Source organism: Rhinatrema bivittatum, chromosome 3 (assembly GCF_901001135.1).
Source record: "Rhinatrema bivittatum chromosome 3, aRhiBiv1.1, whole genome shotgun sequence".
NCBI lineage: Eukaryota > Metazoa > Chordata > Amphibia > Gymnophiona > Rhinatrematidae > Rhinatrema > Rhinatrema bivittatum.
Genome location: NC_042617.1, coordinates 405283247 through 405307027, shown reverse-complemented (window position 1 = coordinate 405307027; position 23781 = coordinate 405283247). Strand labels below are relative to the sequence as shown.

At 43.9% G+C, this 23781-nt stretch overlaps 1 protein-coding gene across 2 annotated transcripts in view; it reads left to right on the top strand.

Annotated features, from left to right (window-relative positions):
• Positions 1-5573: 5573 nt before the first annotated feature.
• The window catches only part of PHF3 (PHD finger protein 3), a 348354-nt gene continuing 330146 nt past the window's right edge, over positions 5574-23781 (top strand). For both annotated transcript variants that reach the window (XM_029595668.1, XM_029595666.1), the window contains exon 1: positions 5574-5797. The gene's annotated coding sequence lies outside the window, so the exon portion shown is untranslated. The remainder of the gene's footprint in view (positions 5798-23781) is intronic.

The window sequence follows — 23781 nt, the reverse complement described above, 5'->3', positions numbered from 1 at the left end:
CTCTGCCCACACCATGAACGCATCTATGTCCTCCATCTGAAATTCTTGGTTCCACCCTGATGATTGATGTAAGTCACCGACGTCGCATTGTCAGACATTATCCAGACCGCCCGAGCCTCTATCTGCTCGGTGAACCACAGGCATGCTAACTGAACCGCACATGCCTCCAGTCTGTTGACGTTCCTTTGCCGCTCTGCTGCATTTCAGCGCCCTTGTACCACCAATTCCTGACAGTGAGCCCCCAGCCTCAGAGGCTCACATCTGTCATGAGTACCAACCAATCTGGCGTCTTCAGGGAAATTCCCTTCCTTAGATGATCTGCCTGTAACCACCAGTCCAACCTCACCTCTTACAGGAGGAGCAACCTCACTGCATAGTTCTGTGCTTGTGAATTCCATCAGAAAAGCAACTTGCCCTTGCCCAGGGAACAACTTTTAAAGCAGCAGCCATCAACCCTAGGACCTGCAGATAAGACCACACAGTCAGACGAACAGAGTTCCGCAGGGGTCAAACTCGCACCATAAACATGTTGATCCAAGACTCCGGCTGAAATATTCTGCCCTGTCTTGTATCAAAACGAACCCCGAGATACTCCAGAGTCTGAGATGGTTGCAAATTGCTCTTGGCCAGATTCACCACCCAGCCTAGGTCCTGTAGCAAGGAAACCATCCTGTGGGAAGCGCGAAGACTCTTTTCCATGTTCTTGGCTCAAATAAACTAGTCGTCAAGATAGAGGTGAACTAGAATGCCCTCCTTGTGGAAGGCCACTGCTACCACTACCATGACCTTGGAAAAGGTCATGGTAGTGGTAGCCCAACAGGCAAGGCCTGAAAGTGGTAATGATCCAGGACAGCAAACTGGAGGAAGTACTGATGATCCCTATGGATGGGAATATGCAGATACGCCTCTATTAGATCCAGAGATGTGAGGTACTCCCTTGCTTGTACTGCCATTATGATAGAGCGCACCATTTCCACCCTGAAATGCATGACTCATAAATGTCAGTTGATGCCCTTGAGATACAGTATGGGCCAAAACAACCCTTCCTTCTTGGGCACGACAAATTAATGGAATAACGGCCCATATTTCACTGCAATTCAGGAACAGGAATCACCGCTTTCAGGTGCAACAGCCTTTGTAATGCCACTATCATTTCTACTCTCTTCTGAGGGGAGTTGCATGAAGAGACCATAAAAGTATCCAGAGGAATGTGAAGAAATTCTAGAGCATACTTGTCCCGAACCACTTTGATAACCAATTGATCTGAAGTAATCTGGATCCACCTGTGATGAAAACGGGATAGGTGGCCACCTATCTCCTGCACAATAAATGAGGCTGCAAACCTTCATTAGGAAGACCGAGGGGCTCCACCTCTGAAGCCCATATCCTTTCGAGGCCCTCGGGGGTGAAAAGGCTGAGACCTGTGGAAGGGACGGAACCTCTGGGAAGAACCTCCCCTAAAGGCCGAAACGCCGGTAATCTCGAGAGCAGCCACTCATTTAAAAGACTGGGCAATGGGTTTCTTGAACTCTGGCAATCAAGGGACCTGGGTCTCTCCCCATTTACTTGCTATATTTTACAATTCATTGCCAAACAAAAGCGAGCTCTTGCCGGACAGTTTGGTAAGCTTGGACTTTGAAATAGTATCTGCCGACCAGTTGCACAGTCACAGCTGCCCCCTGGTGGCAATAACTGAAGCAGCGCCTCTGGTAGTTGTGCGAACCAAGTCACAGCCTGCATCAGTTAAGAAGGTGGCCCCCGGTTTTACCATAGGACCAAGATCAGACACAATGCTACCAGATTCTTGACAAAGACACAAGGTAGCCCATGCTACCAAGCAAGAAGCAATTTGTAAGTTCATTTCACAACCTCAAAAGCTTCCTTTAAGATAGTCTCAATCCTATCCTGAGCATCCTTCAGTGCCGCATCTCCCTCTACCGGGATGGTGGTACGCTTCGTGACAGAACACACCAAGGCATCCACCTTAGGGAAACGCAACTGCCTTTCTAGCCTGTGGATACAAGATTGTTGTGCGTCCATCGGTCTTCCACTGCTTCTCCCTCCTTTACCTCTCTGCTTGTGGCTCCTCCCGCTCACCTTGGACTGATGGACACTGCTGCGTTTGCTCACTGACCTCTCCGTGGTCCCCGGACCGGCTATGGTGCTGCCTCCCGCCATTCTCCTTCAAGGTACCTCTAGGGCGCGTGCATGCCGCCCTCATCTTTATTTCCACGTTGGCGCAAACCTCAGGGGCGTCCCCCTGTTCTGCTGTCACGACTCCAGGGTATATCTGCCTACTACATTTGCTAGCTCGTTGAGTTAGCAACCGGAACTCTTACGGATGGGATTTGCTCTCCGTTCCTAAGCTACTCTGCCACTCCAGCTCTACTGGAACTCTTACTACCTTTCGGAGTCACTAACAGGGTACCCGCTCCTCGGGGGCCTCTCTGTTTCTTTCAGGTGCTATCAGGAAACCGGTACTCGCTCCTCGAGGGCCCATATTCCCTGTGTCACTGCATACAACCTCAACCTTATACTTGGAAGAACTACAGTCACCATCTGTGATCACAGAAACACCTCTCTCTACAGTACTGCTTCACCGGAATCAGGTACTCGTTCCTCGAGGGCCTGCCCTCTGCTCCAGTGCCAGATCTTTCATCTAGTGGAATCTCTGCTACTGCTAGTGAGTACAACGCTACTGAGTCTCTCTGCTCTAAGGGATCAGGTACTCGCTCTCCTATTCTACTTGGGACTCTGAATGCTATTCTATTGTGTGCTCATAATTCTCAGTCTCTTTTCCACTACAGCACTGCCTACAGAGGATCTGCTGTTCCAGTGTCCTGTGAGAGATGTGTCCAGCCAGGCTCTGCAACCACTACTCACTACTGCCACCTCTGGTGGTTCCATATGCTGTTTAAATAAAGATTCACAGCCCGATCCAGTAAAGTCCGTGGGAGAGCGGACTAACGCCCGCTCTCCCGGCGCACGCACCGGCCCCTCGCCGGTGCGCGCGATCCAGTATTTAAATTAGGCGACGTGGTGCAAACGAGGAAAAGGAGGCGCTAGGGACACTAGCGCATCCCTAGCGCCTCCTTTTGGCCTGGAGCGGCGGCTGTCAGCGGGTTTGACAGCCGACGCTCAATTTTGCCGGCGTCGGTTCTCGAGCCCGCTGACAGCCACGGGCTCGGAAACCGGACGCCGGCAAAATTGAGCGTCCGGTTTTCGGCCCGACAGCCGCGGGCCGAATTCAAAATTTTTTTTTTTTTTTACTTTTTTTTACTTTTGGGGACCTCTGACTTAATATCGCTATGATATTAAGTCGGAGGGTGCACAGAAAAGCAGTTTTTACTGCTTTTCTGTGCACTTCCCTGGCGCCGGAAGAAATTAGCGCCGACCTTTGGGCGGCGCTAATTTCTTAGAGTAAAATGTGCGGCTTGGCTGCACATTTTACTTACTGGATCGCTCGGGAATACCTAATAGGGCCATCAACATGCATTTGCATGTTGAGGGCGCTATTAGGTGCCGCGGGTGGGCCGCGTGTTTTCCTCCCCTTACTGAATAAGGGGTAAGGGAAAAACACGCGTCCAGAGCAGGGTGACAGTGCGCTCCGACGGAGCACACTTTACTGGATCGACCTGTCAGTTCTGTGTTTGTCTGTCCAGAGTTTAGCCTGACACTGTGGTCCCTCACAGGACTGCCCCCCCCCCCCCCCTGGGCGTGGTCAGCTGCCACAGTGTCCAAGGATCCACCCAAACACCAATAACCATAACAATTGTATAAACCCACCAAGATCCATCCTCCTTTAAAGGACACCTCTGGCACACTCCATTCCAGATCAGTCAACTCCTGGATTGCATCCAAGAGAGGAAAGAAACAAGAAGCTTTGCATAGGGTGACCAAAATGGAATCCTTCTTCTGCATCCCCAAGGAGTCAATCCCAGCCACTCAGAGGGTCTTCAAGGTCTGAGAGGTCAAGCTTGGCAACTCATCTCTATGAAAGAAATGGAGACGAGTTCTATATGTCTCCAAATCTGGGGGAATGTCACCTTTCTCACAAGGAAAGCCACCATCATCATGATTGGTATGATCTTGATGTACCTACATTCAAGCCTTGTCAGACCAGACTGCACAAGGCGCTTGACAGTGGAGACAGGTGGAGGAGCACTCAGGGCGCAAGGACCTACCTTAGTAGGTACTGCCGATTCAGAAGACCGGCCCTGTAGAAATGTCTACAATCTTTGGAAGAATTCCACCCAGAAGGAGAATGGGTCCATTTCAGGCCCCATAAGCTCAAACTTGACATCATGAGAGTTAGTGTCCCTGATGGCTCAGCCCATGGATCAATTAAGGAAGTGGAAACTCCTGTCATGTTGCCCTTGGTCCCACTCCCCTCAGATCATGGAGGTGGGCCATTACCAGCAAAATCAGAAGGAAGTAAATCTCCCCCGAGCATCCAGGCAGCACTGACATAGGCTTAAAGAAAGGTCCAGCTGAATGGCCCTGATGTGGCATGCAGCCCAAATAGTGCTTAGGCTTCTTTGCCATGGGTGCCATGGTTGTAAGCATGCAGACAGGTAAAGGCTGTGCTTAGAGTACCCATGCCTATAAGCCGCACCCAAAATGGATGCACAAAACCTGTGCATCCAAGCCCATGTACCTAGGGTGCTCATCCAACTAGATGCCCAAACTGGGCATCCAGAACCGACACTAAGGAAAACGCCTGTGTGTTGGGTCTATCTTCTGATTGGCGGTTGTGTATCTGTATTTTCTGTCTAGGTGAGGTATGTTTGCATCACTGTATTTTATTTGGATGTTGAATTTCTGTCTGGTTATCTGTTTTGCTCTCTATCAGTCTGGGTGCGGAGTGTCTGTGTATGAGGCAATATGTGTGTGTCTGTGGTTTTTTTTTTACTCCTTTCAGCAACCTGAACAGAAACAAAAACGGGGCTTTAAGCCACTGGTTGGCAGTATGGCTATTTGGTGAATAGCCTTCATTTATGAATAGAAGGGAACCACAGCTAAAAGAATTTGCTCGCCTCTGGCCTAGTTGTCTATTACCCTTGCAGTTGCGCTGAAGGCGTTAGTCATTCTATTACAATTTACTAGAAACCTAAGCAATAAAATATTGAAAACTACTATAAATCAATGCATGTGCATGTTTTTGACTATTTTGTTAACTTACAAAAAGGCCAGCTGTACTAAGACCTTTTCCCACTGGCAAACATGGTAAAGAAATTTAAGTCACAAAATGTTCCTACGTACTAACGTTATTCTCGCTGAATCAAACTAATAAAATGAGCGGGACTCGGTTTATAACTTCCTCCTTCCGCTAATATAAAAAATAAGAGCAGCCACTAAAGAGTAAAACATCTGACTTGCAAACAACCATTTTCTCCAACTCCGTTCCATAGCGAGGAAACAGACCGACCGAGTCTATTGACGCTCGCCTCAACATCAGTAAAGTTATCTCGCAACGTACAGAAAAGAGCGCGAAGCTTCGATCTGCGCAGGCGCAACCTGCCTCTTCCCTTCCCTTCCCCCTCGCGCAGGCTTCGTACGTCTGGAACGGTAAACAGTGGCATCACGTGACTGGCCTCGGACTCACGCTGATGGCAGCGGGCTGCAAGAGGAGGACGCGCGAGGTGACGGGCCAGCCAGGAGGAGGCCAAAGCCAGCAGGGCAGTAACGAGCGCAGGCCGACGATCAGAGAGCAGCTGCGGAGCGGGAGTCATGATTAGGGGAGCAAGGGCCTCGCCCTCACTGTAGCACCGGCTGCAGAGGGGCTCGGCGGGACGTGGTGAGTAACGAGCGAGCGAGCTCCCCCGCCTCGTTCTCAGCCGCTGCCTTATAAACTGCGCTGAGAGGGAACCTTGGAGATAAATCACCCAGCTTGTGCTACAGTTAGGGCAGAGAGACCGAGAGGGAGGATTAAGACCACACGGGCCTGTCTTGTATTCTGAAAGAGAAGGCCTTCAGCACCTACATCAATTGCTGCCTCCCCCCAATCACCCGTGTTGAGGGCAGGGACCGTGTTCTACTCCCTTTCCCTGATCCCGGGGGGGGAGTGTTAGTGCGAACCGCGCCTCCTCCCTTCCCCGGCCTTCTCGTCGCCCTTCCACTCCGCCCCTTTTTTTCTCGGAGTTTCCGCCGAGCGTGAGGCCCAGCCACTGAGGCCTGTTGCTCTCTGACCTGGTTCTCGCAGGGGTAGTGCGAGCAACGGCTTGCATTCATGTGACGGTTGAAAGATGAGGCCGGGACCGCCGGCATTCCTTGAGTCCGGGATCTGGTTGGATGTCTCAGGGCCCTGCCTCCTCTGAAGGTCTCGTTATGTCTCAGGGCCACGTGCATGATCACAGGCTTCTCTAGTGCCCTTAGGAATTTGTTGCGGCTTTTAGATACCTTATTCCGTATACAGTTACCTACACACTTTAAACTACCTGTCTTAAAATCTGACCTTGCATATTTTTTTTAAACTTCAGTATGGTGTCATGCTTCCCTGCATTTTCTTTGGATTATTTTATTTCGATTGCCTTCTCGCATATATATTTTAAGTTTTGGACCATTGCGGTACTGACTAAGCCTTAGACATGCATGGTTTTTCATGGGGCTATACTGCTAGTGTTCTATATTTGTAGGCTAATTGCAGCTGTAGTATGTGTTTTTGTAATTGCTTCGTGGTTACATTTGCGGGATACAATGTAATTAATCTGAACAAAATAAAGTTGACAGCTGATCCTTTTAGGAATTTCTTGCCAATAAAACAGTTTTGAATTGTATTTTATTAATATTTAATGTATTGTGTACAGAAGGGTACCATAGCCAAGGTCTCTTTGCTATAATCAGAAACTAGAGATTGATGTATAGAAGATGCATCAAATTTCTCATAACTTCATTGTGGCATCTATTACTGCATACTTTGAGAAATAAAGAGATGGGGCCCTCCAAATGAAACTTCTTCTCAGAAGTCTTTTATTCCATTTATGTCTATACATATTTTTATAATGTTAAAACTCTTTTTAGTAGGATTTCCTTTCCCTTGATGTTTTGACCTCTTTACTGCTGTAGACAAAAGATTGCAAGTTTTTATTACATTTTAGCAACAGTGCAGTTAGAACTTCTTTCAAGTTGACATGAACAATTTTTGGTCTTTGCTGTGCTTTAAATGTCCCACTACACTTATATAGCAGGGAATCCCAATGGCATCTGAGGAAATGGCACAACGCCCAGTCAGCTGGAATGAAGGGCTCCTGTAGTAAACTATTTTTTTAATGGAACTTTTGGAGCTCTGATAACTGCCAGAGGCTCTAGAGGAGTAGCCTAGGCCCTAGTAGTTAGGATAGAGGGCTGAAAACCAAGGAAGCCAAGGTTAAAATTCTTTTTCTCCCACTGATGCTCGTTATGACTCTGGGCAAGTCACATCACCCTTCATTTCTTTAGGTATAAACATAGGGGCCAATGAAATAAGCTGAGTATTAAGTGTGCACTGAAATTAAGAGCACAGTTTCTTAATGTGCAAACTCATTTTTCTTTTAACTTCTGATGCAGTAAGCTAATGGTATGCAATATTCATTTGGAGTTAAAAAAACAAATTGTGCAAACCCAGAAAATTAGCATAAAGACAGAACAGAAAACATTTTTGTGTGCATAGATCACATTTTATGTTCAGAAAACATGTTTTCTGCACAATAAAATAAGATTTAGGTGTACAAAAATGTGTTCTCCGTGTAAACCCGCATAACGTGTTCTGATTTATATTCCACTTTTTGGCTCTTCAAACTGGATTATATTCAGGTACTATAGATATTTTCCTGTCCCCAGTAGGTTTACAATCTGACAGGCTGAGCGTTAAAACTATGCGCTGCAATTCAGCTTGGAGTTTCCTAACATGCAGGCTAATATGTTTTTTAGTTTCCAGTGCAGTAAGCTAATGGTATTCCAATGCATTGGGAGTTAAAACATGTGTTCACCCAGTTAAAATGTACTTTCAGTATGGTCTCAATGCATATTTTTTGAGGAGAGGGGTGAGGAAGCTGCCAGCGGGAGAATTTTGACATCCCCCACCGCTTAGTGGATAAGGACCGACTTATCTGAGTATCTGGCCGTGGTTAGTGATTGCCACTTAACCAGATAAGTAACTTTACCCTCCTCTGCTTCAGGTAGAAACTGACAGACTGATCCAGAAAGGTGCATACACCTGCTCTTGGACGCTCATTTTGTGAATGTAAACCTTACTGCTAATGCAGTAAGGAGTTGTATGCTCATAATATGAATATTCAAGAATGTTTGGTCAGCTTGGCACCTTCGCATAAATCTGCTTGCAACATTGGCAGTAAGGTTTACGCTTACAAAATGAGCGTTCAAGAGCAGGTAAACCTGTGCATTTGGGTGAAATGCACCTTTCTACATCGTCCTGTCAGTTTGTACCTGAGGCAGTGGAGGGTAAAGTGACTTACCCAAGGTAATGATTACCTTCTAATATGAATGTTAGATATTTTTGATTAGTATTGTTTATTGGAATGTGCATGTAGGCATCTTTTAGGTCTAACGATGGGAACCGGTCTCTCTTTTTTTTTCTTTTTAGGTGTGGTAATATTGTACCTATTGAATTCACCTTGAACTTTTTCTTTCTTTAGGAAGATGTTCAGATCTCTAAGATCTAGTATTGAATGGAGAATGCCTGTCTTTTTCGGGATCAGAACATATCTTGAATAGAAACCATTCCCGTTGCTTCTTGGGAACTGGTTGAACTGTTTTGGGTTGAAGAAGTGATTGCAGCTCTTTCCGCAAAATGGAGAGTTCTTTTGAGTGATGCTGATAAATTGGTTGGTTTGGTGATGGTATTCTTTAAAAAATCAGAAAGTATCCTTTATCTTCAAAACCCATTAGTCTGTTATTTTGACTCCACTAATACTTGAAAAGCTGAAGTCTCCCACCTACTTTCAGCTGTTGAAATTAATTTTGATAGTAGATTGGATTGGAATCAAAAGGGCTGAGTAGATCTTTGTGGAGGCTAATGGCTCTGCTTCTACTGAGATCTATGTTTTTGTTGACTGACTAATTTGCAATTGCTGATTTTGGTCGTCTGTAAGGGAAGTAGGGATTGTATTTTCTTATTTTGGAATAGTATATGGGTATATGGCTGTTTGCATGGATCTTTGTCTTTGCTTTGTCTTTGTATTGTAGGTTCTGGGTGAGAAGCTATCAGTATTCTGGGGTTTGGTTTTTTTTTTGTTTGTTTTTAATCACTTCTACAACTTCATCCCTGTTGTGGCTCCTGAGTGTTAGGACCTATGGGCAGGATTTATGCATAGAAAATGTTTTGCGCACACAGAATATGATTTATGCCCGCAAAAAATATTTTCACCGCAGAGAGCATATTGTATGCACTGCACATAAAATCCCAACTCAAGGTCCTGGCACCGGAATCATCAGCTTCTGTTAGTAGATTAACATTAGTCCCGGAAACCTTACTCCGCCACAGACTAGGAGTAGTGTTTTCTTAACGCTGGAAACTTGAAGTAAGCCAGCACACCTCTCTGTATTGGGGAATAATAGCTAATGCTATTTTTATTATTAATTCTATTAGAATTTCTGTGCAAGGGTGCCAAGGAATACCCATGGTTCTATATTCACAATTTTTGTATCCAAAACTGCATCTGCAGTAAAATTGTGTGCACAACTGCGGGTTAAATGGTGTGCTCTGCTGAGAGTATTTTATTATGTTAGCCTCTTAGATTGTAAGCCCTCAAGGGCCAGGACTTACCAACTAAACCTGAATGTAACTTACCTTTCGTTTTTGGTTTGGAAAGATAAGTAATTAAATCCAGATTTTTTTTTCAAACTTTTGGAGTTCTGTTAACTGCCAGAGGCTCTGTTTTTAAAACATCAAATTTATGTACATATGTAGCAAGCTCTCACAGGATGTCAGGGTAGAGGAAAGAAATTTAAATTTGAGTGTTCTTCTAATTTTAGTGGACAGTCTGCATTTTAATTGCACTTTCTCTCTGGTTGACTTTCATGTTGATGTGAGTTTTGTTTAGAACAGTGTTCCATTTGAATTCTCCACAGTTGAATACTGCTCCAGCCTACATTTCAAACGGTTTTACAATGGTATTTTTTAATGTTCGACTTTTCCATAATTTTGATTACTCCTCTTTCTTTAGCTTTTGCACAATGTCTAGTAGTGAGGTGGCTATGATAAATATTTCTAGTTAGCATAACCACTTTGGCTTTGTATTAATATTTGTAAATTTTAACTATCACCTACCCATCTTCTTGAAGGATAGAGAAGGTGGTATATACAGTGGCTTGAAAAAGTGTTTGACCTCCTAAAATATCAGCAGACTTGTATGGATTACAAATGACATTTATACAAATTATTCCAGGCAGTATGTTTATTGCAAACCAGCATATTCTTAAAGTAAATTTTCAAAGTCACAATTCATTATTGCTCTGCATTTTTTGTAATATAAAATTAAAAACTGAAAAATGCTGCTTGCATAAGTATTCAACCCCTGTGCCATAGAAGCTCCTGGCAGGATCCCAAACGGTTGATAAATTCCAAGTTGTTTATCCCAGGGATAAGCAGTGGATTTCCCCAAGTCCACATTAATAATGGTTTATGGACACTTTTCCCAGGAACTTATCTAAACTTTTATTAAACCTAGTTACATTAACGGCTTTCACAACATCCTCCAGCAATGAATTCAAGTGTTTCATAAAAACATATTTTCTCCTGTCTTTAGTATATCACCTAGTAAACCTCGTTGAATGTCCTATACTCTTTATACTTTTTGAAAGTATAAAGATTTGCATTTACCTATTTTACTCCACTTGTTATTTTATAGATCTCTAACAAGTCTCTTTCCAGCCTTTTCTTCTCCAGGCTGAAGAACCCTAACCCCTTTAGCTTTTCCTTACAAGGGAAACCATTCCATCCCTCTTATTTTGGTCACCCTTTTCTGTACCTTTTCTAATTCTGTTGCATCTATTTTGAGATGTGGTAACCAGAATTTCAGACAATTTAAGGATGGTCTCACCATTGAACGATAGAGACATTATGATATTCTGTTTGTTCTCCATTCCTTCCTAATAATTACTAGCATTCTATTTGCTTTCTTGGCTGCCGACACGCGCTGAACAGAGGATTTCAATATATTATCCATCATGATGCCTAGATCCTTTTCCTGGCTGATGATTCCCAGTATGGAACCTTACATTGTATAGCTATAATTTCACTTGCGCTTCCCTACATGCATCACTTTGCACTTGTCCGCATTAAATGTCATCTGCCATTTGGATGCCCAGTCTTGCAAGATCCTATTTCAATTTCTCACAATCCTCTTTTTTTTCTTTTCTTTTTTTTTCCTTTGACTTTTAAAATTTACAATCAGGAGAATCTTGAATAAGAGCACAAATCAATCATATTACAACCATATAGAAATAAATCCATATAATTGACATTACTTAGTCCACTATGGGGGAAGAAAGAGAGATAAAGAATGAGGTAAAAGAGGTTATTGTAGCCAAAAAAAAAAATCCTTCAAAAATTGGAAGAAGGATCCATCTGAAGAAAATAGGATAAAACATAAGCATTGTCAAGTTAAATGTAAAATATTGATAAGACATGCGAAGATAGAATTTGAAATTAAGTTGGCCGTAGAGACAAAAACTCATAATAAAAACTTTTTAAAATATATCCGAAGCAAGAAACCTGTGAGGCAGTCGGTTGGACCATTAGATGACCGAGGGGTTAAAGGGGCTTTTAGGGAAGATAAGGCCATTGCAGAAAGACTAAATTAATTCTTTGCTTCCATGTTTACTAATGAGGATGTTGGGGAGATACCAGTTCCGGAGATGGTTTTCAATGGTGATGAGTCAGACAAACTGAACCAAATCATTGTGAACCTGGAATATGTAGTAGCCCAGATTGACAAACTAAAGAGTAGCAAATCACCTGGACCGGATGGTATGCATCCTAGGGTACTGAAGGAACTAAAAAATGAAATTTCTGATCTATTAGTTAAAATTTACAACCTATCATTAAAATCATTCATTGTACCTGAAGACTGGAGGGTGGCCAATGTAACCCCAATATTTAAAAAGGGCTCCAGGAGTGATCTGGGAAACTATAGACCAGTGAGTTTGATTTCAGTGCCGGGAAAAATAGTGGAAAATATTCTAAAGATCAAAATCGTAGAACATATAGAAAGAAATGGTTTAATGGAACACAGTCAACATGGATTTACCCAAGGGAAGTCTTGCCTCACAAATCTGCTTCATTTTTTTGAAGGGGTTAATAAGCATGTGGATAAAGGTGAACCAGTAGATGTAGTGCATTTGGATTTTCAGAAGACGTTTGACAAAGTCCCTCATGAGAGGCCTTCTAGGAAAAGTAAAAAGTCATGGGATAGGTGGCGATGTCCTTTCGTGGATTACAAACTGGTTAAAAGACAGGAAATAGAGTAGGTTTAAATGGTCAATTTTCTCAGTGGAAAAGGGTAAACAGTGGAGTGCCTCAGGGATCTGTATTGGGACCCGTGCTTTTCAATATATTTATAAATGATCTGGAAAGGAATTTGCAGATACAAAATTATTCAGAGTTGTTTAGTCACAAGCGGGTTGTGATACATTACGGGAGGACCTTGCAAGACTGGAAGATTGGGCATCCAAATGGCAGATGAAATTTAATGTGGACAAGTGCAAGGTGTTGCATATAGGGCCTCCTCCGTCAGGCTGCAGCGCTCCGCCCGCAGATCATCCGGCCAGTCATGGACCCTCTTCAGACAGCCAATCAGGCTGTCCCTACCGGGCCGTAAAAATCAACTCCTGCCGGTGCCGAGCGTCGCGCGCAACAAAGGGGCCGGCCCCTTTGTGCGCCCCTTCATGCAGCCCCGGAGAAAAGCCTCACCACCCTCTTCAACTCTCCACTCCTCAATTTTTGCCACATTTCAAGCTGGTTCATTGCTAGATAACCCTCAACCGCCTACATCTACCCTCTAAGCCACCAGTAGTCATCCAGCCACTTCAGCATTCATCCAGGATGATCAGCACTCACACAGGCACCTCAACATTCACCTAGCCATCTCAGCATTTATCTAACCACCCCAAGTTTCAATCGGCCACCTCAACATTCATCCAGCCTCCCCACCTTTCATTCAGCTAAGGATCGGCACTGCCATACTACTTTAATCATATCACCTCAAAGCATACTTCCACAATCCTCACTTCCACCACGCCATAGGACATCTGCTGGCAAATCCCGTCAAAGTGATCTCTTTAATCCCATCATGATGCTAGGATACCCAATACACATTTTACATCACAACACCTGTTTCAAGATGAAGCCTTTGTTACGATACCAACCTATAACTCGTAGAAATTTAACTCCGGTGATGATCTCCCCCTTTACACAACTACTTGGGCTAGCCCTTTTCACTTTAACACTATTCAACGCCCAGTCAATTACCAAAAAAACCCACATTCTTCACGACTACCTGCTTGACGCCAGGCCAGACATCTATGCTATCATGGAGACCTGGCTGAAACCCTCAGACACAGCTTTAATAAATCAACTTCCTACACAGATTTATGACGTCTTCTCCATACCTAGAAAAAAGGGGGAGGTCTCCTCATAGCAGCCAAAAAATCTCTCAATCTCACGCTACAACCTATCAATACAATACCTAAATTGGAGGTAGGCTTATTCAAATCTAAGTCGCTCCAAATCCTCCTCACTTATGCTCCCCCTGGACTTCTAGATCAAGACGCTTCTCCTATGGTGGAAATCATAGCCAAATACCTAAAACTAGATTCTCCAGCCATAATCCTTGGAGATTTTAATCTTCACATCGATGCCAACCCCAGATCTTCTAACTGTGAAACCTTCCTGTCAGCCCTTTCGGACATGGGCTTCAAACAATACATCAACCAACCCACACTTAAAGCAGGTCATACACTTGGCCTTATCTTTACAAACTCCAACCTCACTCCACTTTCACCGCCGCTATGCATCCCAGGTCCATGGTCAGACCATTTCATGATCACTGCCAACATTAGGTCATTGACAGGATCTCCTGCGCCCCCTCAGGCGACCACTCAGTACTACAGGAAACCATGCCCTTCAGAAGACCTCGGCAACTCGCTGATTAAAGAACTTTCTAACCTGGATCTATCCAACCCCAATTCTGCTATTCTCTCTTGGCAAAACATCACAGAAATGATAGCCAATAACTTATGCCCACTGTCAAAAAAACCCATAAATCCACATAAAAACAAGCAGCCATGGTTCTCAAATGAGCTCCGTACCCTAAAGCAAAATCGAAGACGGAAAGAAAAAGAATGGAGGAAGAATCCCAATCCACATTCTCTAACTATATACAAAGCCGCTCTCCAACATTACAGAACAGCAACACTTCGAACTAAAAGAGAATTCTATGTCCACCATATCCACGATATGATGTTTGACGCGAAGGCTCTTTTTTCGTATTTATCGGAACTCACCAAAACTGCTCCCCCTACTATTCCAGACGACACAGCCCAAGCGAAGGACAACGATCTCGCCGTATTCTATCAGAACAAAATTTCCAACACCCTGGCTAGATTACCAACCAGCCCAAACTCACTGCCTCCGAATACCCTCCACCTACTGAACACAGACACAAGCTTGGATTCCTTCGATCCTACTCACACCTTAGAAGTGGAAACCCTGATAAAAAGAATGAAACCTTCGACCCACCCTCTAGACCAAATACCCTCCAAATCTCTGATTCTCATACCAGAATACATCTCCAAATATCTAGCTGATATTATCAATTGTTCCCTCTCACAAGGAATATAGCCGGATGCTCTCAAGATGGTCACACTCAAACCCATACTCAAAAAACCGAACCTGGATCCGGACGACCTCAACAACTATCGCCTTATATCAAATCTCCCGTTTGTAGCTAAGATCATGGAGAAAATTGTAAATAAGCAACTTTCAAATTACCTAGAAGACCATAATATTCTACACCCGTCACAATACGGTTTCCGAAAAGAACACAATACCGAAACCCTCCTCATCTCACTCCTTGATCATGTTTACATTGGCTTTGATAAAGGACAGTCATTCCTCTTAGCCCTCCTCGACATCTCTGCAGCTTTCGATACTGTAAACCATAATACCCTTCTAAACCGGCTATCAGACATAGGAATTGCAGGATCAGCCCTTAGTTGGTTCGACTCCTTCCTTAGCAGTAGAGGCTATAAGGTTAAAATCAAGAGCAAGGAATCCTCTCACACTAACGCCCCATTCGGAGTCCCCCAGGGCTCCTCCTTATCGCCTACCCTGTTTAACATTTACATACTCCCTCTCTGCAATTTACTCACAAATCTGAAACTTAAGTTCTATATATATGCAGACGATGTTCAAATTTTAATCCCAATATCCAATTCACGCGAATCAACACTCAGGTTATGGAACTCTCACCTGCAAACAATCAATCATCACCTCTCAAGCATCAATCTGGTGCTCAACACTTCCAAGACAGAACTATTGCTAATCACTCCAGAAGGCAGTCCCTTCCAACACCAACTGCAAACCAATATACAAACATCCCACGCTAGAGATCTTGGAGTCATTATTGATAGTCACTTGAACCTAAAGCAATTTATAAAACACACTACAGAGGAGTGCTTCTACAAGTTACAAGTACTCAAAAAAACTCAAACCGCTCCTATTCCATTATGATTTTAGATCTGTCCTCCAAGCCATTCTGTTTTCCAAAATCGACTACTGTAATTCCATTTTGCAAGGTCTCCCGGCTTCTACTGTAAAACCCCTCCAGTTGCTCCAAAATGCAATGGTGAGAATTTTGACGAATACCAATCGGAGAGCGCATATCTCTCCCATTCTAAAAGATCTTCACTGGCTCCCAGTACACTTCAGGATTCTTCAAAAATCACTTACAATTATCCACAAATATATTCACCATCAGACCCCCCTTGATCTGCTACACCCCCTCAAACTGCACTCGACAGCCAGACCTTTAAGGGATGCCTACAAGGGATCCTTACATGTACCTCCTATTAAAGCTGTACAACACTCAAACATCAGAGACCGGACATTCTCCATCACAGGTCCCTCCATCTGGAACGCCATGCCTCCGGACCTCAGGCAGGAATCTTGTCTACTAACTTTTAAAAAGAAACTAAAGACATGGCTGTTCTGCCGAGCCTTCCCCGCCACTAGTCCAACAGCCTGACTTAGAATTGTCCCAGCAATCATGTAAATAAACAAGCGCTAAATCGTGTATATAAGGTATCATAAGGACTCTTACAAGTTATCATGAGGACGGCTTCTTGCCTCCCTCATATATATTCCCTTGTATATTATACTCTATCTTCGTTCCCCTTATTATTTCCTACTCCAAGTTAACACATCCTTGTTATAATGTAACTTTATACTCCTTCAAATTGTCTCTTATTATTGGTTGGTTATATGTTACTGCTTGTTCGATGTAAACCGAGTTGATTTGATTTGTATCAAGAAAGTCTGTATATAAAAGCCTTTAATAATAAATAGGGAAAAATAAACCTTGCTGTAGTTACATGATGTTAGGATCCATATTAAGAGCTACCACCCAGGAAAAAGATCTAGGCATCATAGTGGATAGTACTTTGAAATCGTCGGCTCAGTGTGCTGCGGCTGTCAAAAAAGCAAACAGGATGTTAGGATTTATTAGGAAGGGAATAGTTGTTAAAACAGAAAATGTCATAATGCCTCTGTATCGCTCCATGGTGAGACTGAACCTTGAATACTGTGTACAATTCTGGTTGCCACATCTCAAAAAAGATATAGCTGCGATGGAGAAGGTACAGAGAAGGGCAACCAAAATGATAAAGGGGGTGGACCAGCTCCCCTATGAGGAAAGGCTGAAGAGGTTAGGGCTGTTCAGCTTGGAAACGAGACGGCTGAGGGGGGATATGATAAAGGTCTTTAAGATCATGAGAGGTCTTGAATGAGTAGATGTGAATCGGTTATTTACATTTTCGGATAATAGAAGGACTAGGGGGCATTCTATGAAGTTAGCAAGTAGCACATTTAAGACTAATCGGAGAAAATTCTTTTTCACTCAACGCACAATTAAGCTCATGCAAAATATACTTAGTACCTTGGACTTTAATTAGACATTTGCAGGGAAAGTTTTTTTTAAACAAAAATTGAGCTTTAAGAGCCCAAACTTTGTCTTAATGCAAAAAAATAACTTCCTCTTAACTTATCAGGAAATATAGCAGTTTTCTTCCCCTGGAATAATCCCTCCCTTTTAGAAAAGAAAAGATGTAAGGTTAATTGATTAATCACAGGTGTAGCTGTTTCTAACATATCACTCTGTGATTGCTCCAAGAAACTGTTAGATCAAATCCTTTAGCTAAATTGGGATTAATATTAGGTTCTTCTTCCATTGAAGTCAGGCAAGTAAAATGTCTTAAATTTAGGTACTGAATCAGGCGATAACTTTAGAAATTCTAAATAGAACGTCTTAGGCATTTCAGCAGGAGAAATAATTGGACATTTAGCAACATTTTATAAAAAAAAAATTCAATCTATGCAAAATAATTTGAGAGGTTTTTCAATTTTAGAATTTAAGATTACATTCTTTCACCAGAGAAGTGCTATATTTCTGTAATATACATTTTTGGTTTATTCTAGTTATGTTATCATCAAGATCTTTAATAACCTGGGAATAACTACTGAAGAAAGCCCCACGATAACTAGTATACAGTACATCCTGGTAGTAAGAGACGGTTCCATTTTAGAAATAGCTGTCCATAAAGCTTCAAGAGTTATTATGCCCGGCTTAGATGAACAAACCAATTTTTCACCTGAATCCTCTTGTGATTTAATAATTTCGTATCATCAGTAAATTTGATCACCTTACTCCTATTCCCATTTCTAAGTTATTTATGAATATTAAAAAGCAGCAACCTTAGTACAGATCCCGGGGGCACTACATGATTCACCTTTCTCCATTGAGATAATTGACCATTTAGCCTTACTCTCTTTTAACTAGTTTTCAATCCACAATATAATATTTCCTCCTATCCTATGACTTTTTAATTTCCTAAGAAGTCTCTCATGAGGGCTCTCCTTAAACTCTTTCTGAAAATCCACGTGTTTGTTCACGCCTTCCAAAAAAATATAGCAAATTGGTGAGGTAAGACTTCCCTTGGCTAAATCGATGTTGACTTTCTCATTAAACCAGGGCTTCCCAAACCTGTCCTGGGAACTCCAGCTGGTCCAGTTTTTAGGATATCCACAATTAATTTGCATGAGATAAATTTTCATATACTGAGTCTCCATGGAATGCAAATTTATTTCATGCATATTCATATCTTGAAATTCCGACTGGTGTGGGGTCCTGTGAGAGATTTGGGATGCTCTGCATTAAACTATGGCTATCAATAATTTCAATAATTTTGTGTTAGAATAGTTTTAACCATTTTTCCTGGCACGGATGACAGGCTGTAGACTCCTGGAATTCTTTTTAAAAACTGGTGTTACATTGGCCATCCTCCAATCTTCAGGTACCATACTATACCGTAACTGATTTTAATGATAGTTTGCATAATAGTAGGTCTGCAATTTCATCTTTTATTTTTAAGTACTCCGGAATGTATACCGTCTGGTCGAGGTGATTTGCTACTCTTTGTCAGTTTGCCCTTGTACATTTCTAGGTTCACTGAGATTTGTTTCAGTTCCTCTGAAACTTCACCTTTAAATATCACTTCTGGCATGGATATCTGTCTTACATATTCCTCAATAAAGACCAAAGCAAATAATTCATTTCATCTCTCCATTATGGCCCTGCTCTCCCTTAGCACCCCTTTTACCCTCCCTGGAGAGTTGACAACCTAGCTAGAAATAGGTCTAAAATTGACTGGGGCTCATGAGGCACGGGAATTCCCTCACGTGCTCAGTAGAGCAGAAGCTGTATATGCTGAGAGAGAGGGGGCCATTTGGTGCTGCCAGATGATGTCACCTACATGTAATGGCTAATTCCTTATTGGCCCCCAGATCAGTCCAGATGAATGGAGATTTCTCGCCTACCAGCAGATGGAGACAGAAGAAAAGCTTTACGGTATTGCTGGTACATAAGATAGTGTGCCACCTGTTGTTGCTCAGTGTTCTCTATTTCCATCAGACGGTCGAGGTGCAAAACCTGCAGTTGACAAGTTTCTGGTAGTTACTATCCTCCTGGTCGAGTTTGGATAAGCAGTGGTTGGTGGTCCTTGGGTGCCCTTGTCCTTTACTCGAGGGGTTTTGAAAGTCATTCCCTTACCTCTCCTTTCTGCTCTATTATGGCTGTCTGCTCTGGAATCTGGACCTTCTACAAGGAAATGACCTTTATTTTTTCTAATCCATTCTACCTTCTCTGGGTGGTTTCTGGAGAAAGTTGTGTTTAAAAAACAAAACAAAAAACCCCCCACGGCAACCCTTTGTTTCATTTCGCTTGTCCAGCATCCCTCTCCATGGTGCGGGGGAGTTTGGATGGTCTATGCCAGCATCGGATGAGAGGGGGTAAGCGACTGCTGTTTTCTTTGAGGTGAAGAGCTGCATGGCAGTGGCTCCATGGTTTTTCCTGAATGCAGGAAGAAGTTTTCCGCTTGCATGGCAGGCCGCCAATCAAGCTAGGCCTCAGGCCTGGGCAGTGCATGCACGAATGACAGGAAGGGCAGGTTGGGAGATGGGCCTGCTCTCTGGACATGAATGGGGCCATTGTGAGGGAATTTTCTGATGTTCCTAGTTCGGGGCCTGCCATGGGTGTCCAGGATCAGCAGGGGCCATTTTGAGTTTCTTAGTTTCAAGTGCAAGTAGGGAGACCTTTGTGGACCCTGCCAATTTAGGCCCTGTTCGCGAAGGTTTTGATATGCCACAGGAGAAGGTGGTAGCTGCTCTTATATTCCCTGATGGGATAGAGCAAAGTGCCAAAGAGCCTTTTCTTTCCCCCTTCATTAGTTTTAATGCACAAGTTGTCTTTGGTTTATTTTTTAAATGAGGAAAGGATTCAATTTCTGTCTTCAGAGGCGTCCAGGAGGGGGTCTACAACATTTCTATCTCACCCTCAGTGCTCAGATTGGAGATGGTGCTTGCCAGACATTTCAATTTACTGTGGTATGGGGACCATGAGACGTTGGGAAGAAGTTTGCTGAGGCGGAGTGCCTACAGCATGTTACATTCATAACTGTGCCCACTGAGCATGGGAAGTGGTGTTTGGCTTACAAAGTTTGCAAAGTCAAGCTGCAGGCCACTAGATTGTGCACAGGCTGCAAGGCGCGGGGTCCTTCAGGCCCTACAGCTGCCACTGGAGGGAGAGAGCCAGTATAAGACACAGCACTCTTGTGGTAATCGATTCCTTAATGGTGTGCAGCACGGCAGTGTGGGAAAGGTGGCTGTATTATCTTTTTTTTTTCTCCATGACTCAGGGCTGTGTGGAGCTTAGAGTATCGGGATTGGAAGCTGGATCTTGATCTCAAACAGATCTTGGAGGTTTTGGTTTTGGCTCTTTGGGCTGCTGTGGCAGGAGATTCATGGCTTGAGCTGGCTACCAAGTAGATGGGCCATGAGAAAGCTTAGAGTTATTACTCCTGGGGAAATTCTGCACACAAAAATTGAAAATTCTGCATACTTTATATTGGTTAAAATAGCACAATATATATGACAATCTTTAAGTAATTCATTTAAAATATAACATAAATTTTATTAGTTAAAGATGTAGAGTTTTAAATATTTTGAGCAGAATTTCCCTAGAAAGTACATTGTAAGAATGCCCCCTGCTCCCCTGCCAGTCTCCTTTCACTTTGCCTTCTCATGTCCCCAAACTTCTTCACCCTCTACTATCTCTCCCCTTCCCCGCTAGGCTCAACCCCTTCCACTCTATATCCACTCCCAGAGTTTGACCCCTCTCTCAGTACTGCCTCTCACAAGGCTCCCTCTGTCCCTCTCTCTCTCACTCAATTTTCCATCTCTCTCATGCATATACACATCCCCTCATACAGGCTTCCTCTCTCTCTCACACCCCCCCCCCCCCTTCACACAGGCTCCCTTTCTCATGCATACACCCTTATACAAGCTGCCTATCTCTCTTATACACACATCTCTGCACATTGGCTCCCTCTCTCTTTTACACACACAGGCTCCTTCTCTCTCATGCACATACACCCCCTTATGTAGGCTCCCTCTCTCTCTCTCTCTCTCTCTCATACATACACCTTCACACAGGCTACCTGTCTCTGTCATACACATACCCCTGCACATTGGTTCTCTCTCTCTCTCACATACACAGGCTTCCTCTCTCTCGTGCACATACGTGCTCCCTCTCTCTCGCTCTCTCATGCATACACCCTCACACAGGCTACCTATCTTACTCGTGCGCACACACACACACACACATCCCTTCACACAGGCTCCTTCCCTCACAAACATGCACACTCACTCACTCCCTCACATAACACACACTCCCTTTTCTTACGCACACCAGCTCCCAATCTCTCACACATGTACACATTCCTTCACAATCTCCTCACAAAGACTCCCTTTCTCTGGCACACACACCCTTATTCATGCTCTCCCATACACACATACCAGCTTGCAGTCCAATTTCTGTGCAGAGGGGGAATTCTGCGCTCCACCGTAGCGCAGAATTCCCCCAGGACTAAGTTATTAAAGCTGCCTCTGGTGAATGCCTTGGTTTCAGCTGTTTTTAAGAATGCCTCTGTCCCTGTTGAGGGCTTTGCACCTCTTAGGTTTTCCAGGGGTTGAAGATGGACAAACATAGACTCTGGCTGCATCACAGGCTATCTGATGTGTGGTCTGAATTGAACTTTTCAAGAGAACTTGGTGAAGTGTCTTGGGGAGTTGAAGGTCCATCAGTTGCCAGATCATAGGTCCATGGGTGCCTGGAATTCCTGCCCTAGCAGGCAGAATTCTTGGAGGCCAGGAGGTAGTGGCAGGTGGACAAAGTTCCTTCTCACAATAATGCTATATAGGGAAATCCCAGCTTTGTTTTTGGCCAGTAGACATCTGATCGACACCTCCATTGGACAACTTGCCAGATTGCAATAGAATTCTCTTTGAAATGGATTTGGAGTCAGACTCATAAGTTGCTGAAGAAATAAGCCTTAGTTGTCATGGATGGGGGTTGTCTAGCTGGCTCAAGTTTTGAGGCAAGATGCTTCCAGCCTGGAGAGGGATCATCTTCTCACAGACCATTTAACTGGCAGCTTGCTATCTTTTTGGCTTTGATCCCAGTGCCCATGTCTTGTTGTGCCAAGGAGAGGTCTGTTTTCGTCCCATTCTGGACCTCAAAGACGTCAGTCGTCATTTACAAGTGAAGCATTTTCGCATGAAGAAGTTGTGCTCAGTGATAAAGGCTGTGCAGTCGGGGGAATTTCTTATCTCTCTGGATGTCAGATGCCTAGATCCACATTCCCATCTGACAAGAACGTCAACACTTCTGCGGTTCACAGTGTTGGGATGCCACCTTGTTTCAGGCGCTGCCCTTGGTCTGGCCATTGCTCCCAGAACCTGTTCCAAGGTAATGATGGTAGTTGCAGCAGAGTTGAGAGAGGATGGCCTCCTGGTACTCCTGTATTTGGATGACTGGCTGATTTGCGCCAAGTTGCTGGAAGAGAGCTGCCTGGTGATTTGCAAGGTGATTTCCCTTTTGCAAGAGCTCGGCCGGGTGGTGAACTAGCCAAGAGCAGTCTTCAGCTTATACAGTCGCTAGAATACCTGGGGGTTCATTTTGACACAAAGCAGGCCAAGGTATTCCTGCCGGCAGCTTGAATTCAGAAGTTGCTAGCTCAACTCAGTCTGTTGTTGAACACTCTTCGCCTGACTGTATGGTTTTATCTGCAGGTCCTTGGCTTAATGGCATTGACCTTAAAAGTGGTGCTGTGGACGAGGGCGCATATGAATCCTCTTCAGTGCTTCCTGCTGTCTCGGTGGAATCCTCAGTCTTAGGACTATTCGATTTGGCTCTACCTGCCGATGGAGGTCTTCTCCCAACTGCAGTGATGGCTGCAGGCGGGTCATCTACAGAAGACCATTCTCTCCAGACTGGCTAGTCCTGACAACGGATGCAAGTCTCCTTGGTTGGAGAGCTCACTGTCAGGAGCTGATGAAGCAAGAGTGCTGGAGTACAGAGATTCTCTCTGGAACATCAATTGTCTGGAGGCCAGGGTGGTCCAGTTGGCATGTTTACAGTTTGGCAATAGACTGCAGGGTTGCTCTGTCCACATGATGTTGGACAATGCAATGACTGTGGCTTAAATCAATCGGCAGGGAGGTACCAAATGCCAGCAAGTATCACAGGAAATAGATCATCTTATGGAATGGGAAGAAGTGCATCTCCAGATGATAAGAACATAAGAACATGCCATACTGGGTCAGACTAAGGGTCCATCAAGCCCAGCATCCTGTTTCCAACAGTGGCCAATCCAGGCCATAAGAACCTGGCAAGAACCCAAAAACTAAGTCTATTCCATGTTACTGTTGCTAGTAATAGCAGTGGCTATTTTCTAAGTCAACTTAATTAATAGCAGGTAATGGACTTTTTCTCCAAGAACTTATCCAATCCTTTTTTTAAACACAGCTATACTAACTGCACTAACCACATCCTCTGGCAACAAATTCCAGAGTTTAATTGTGCGTTGAGTGAAAAAGAACTTTCTCCAATTAGTTTTAAATGTGCCACATGCTAACTTCATGGAGTGCCCACCCCCCACCCCCCAGTCTTT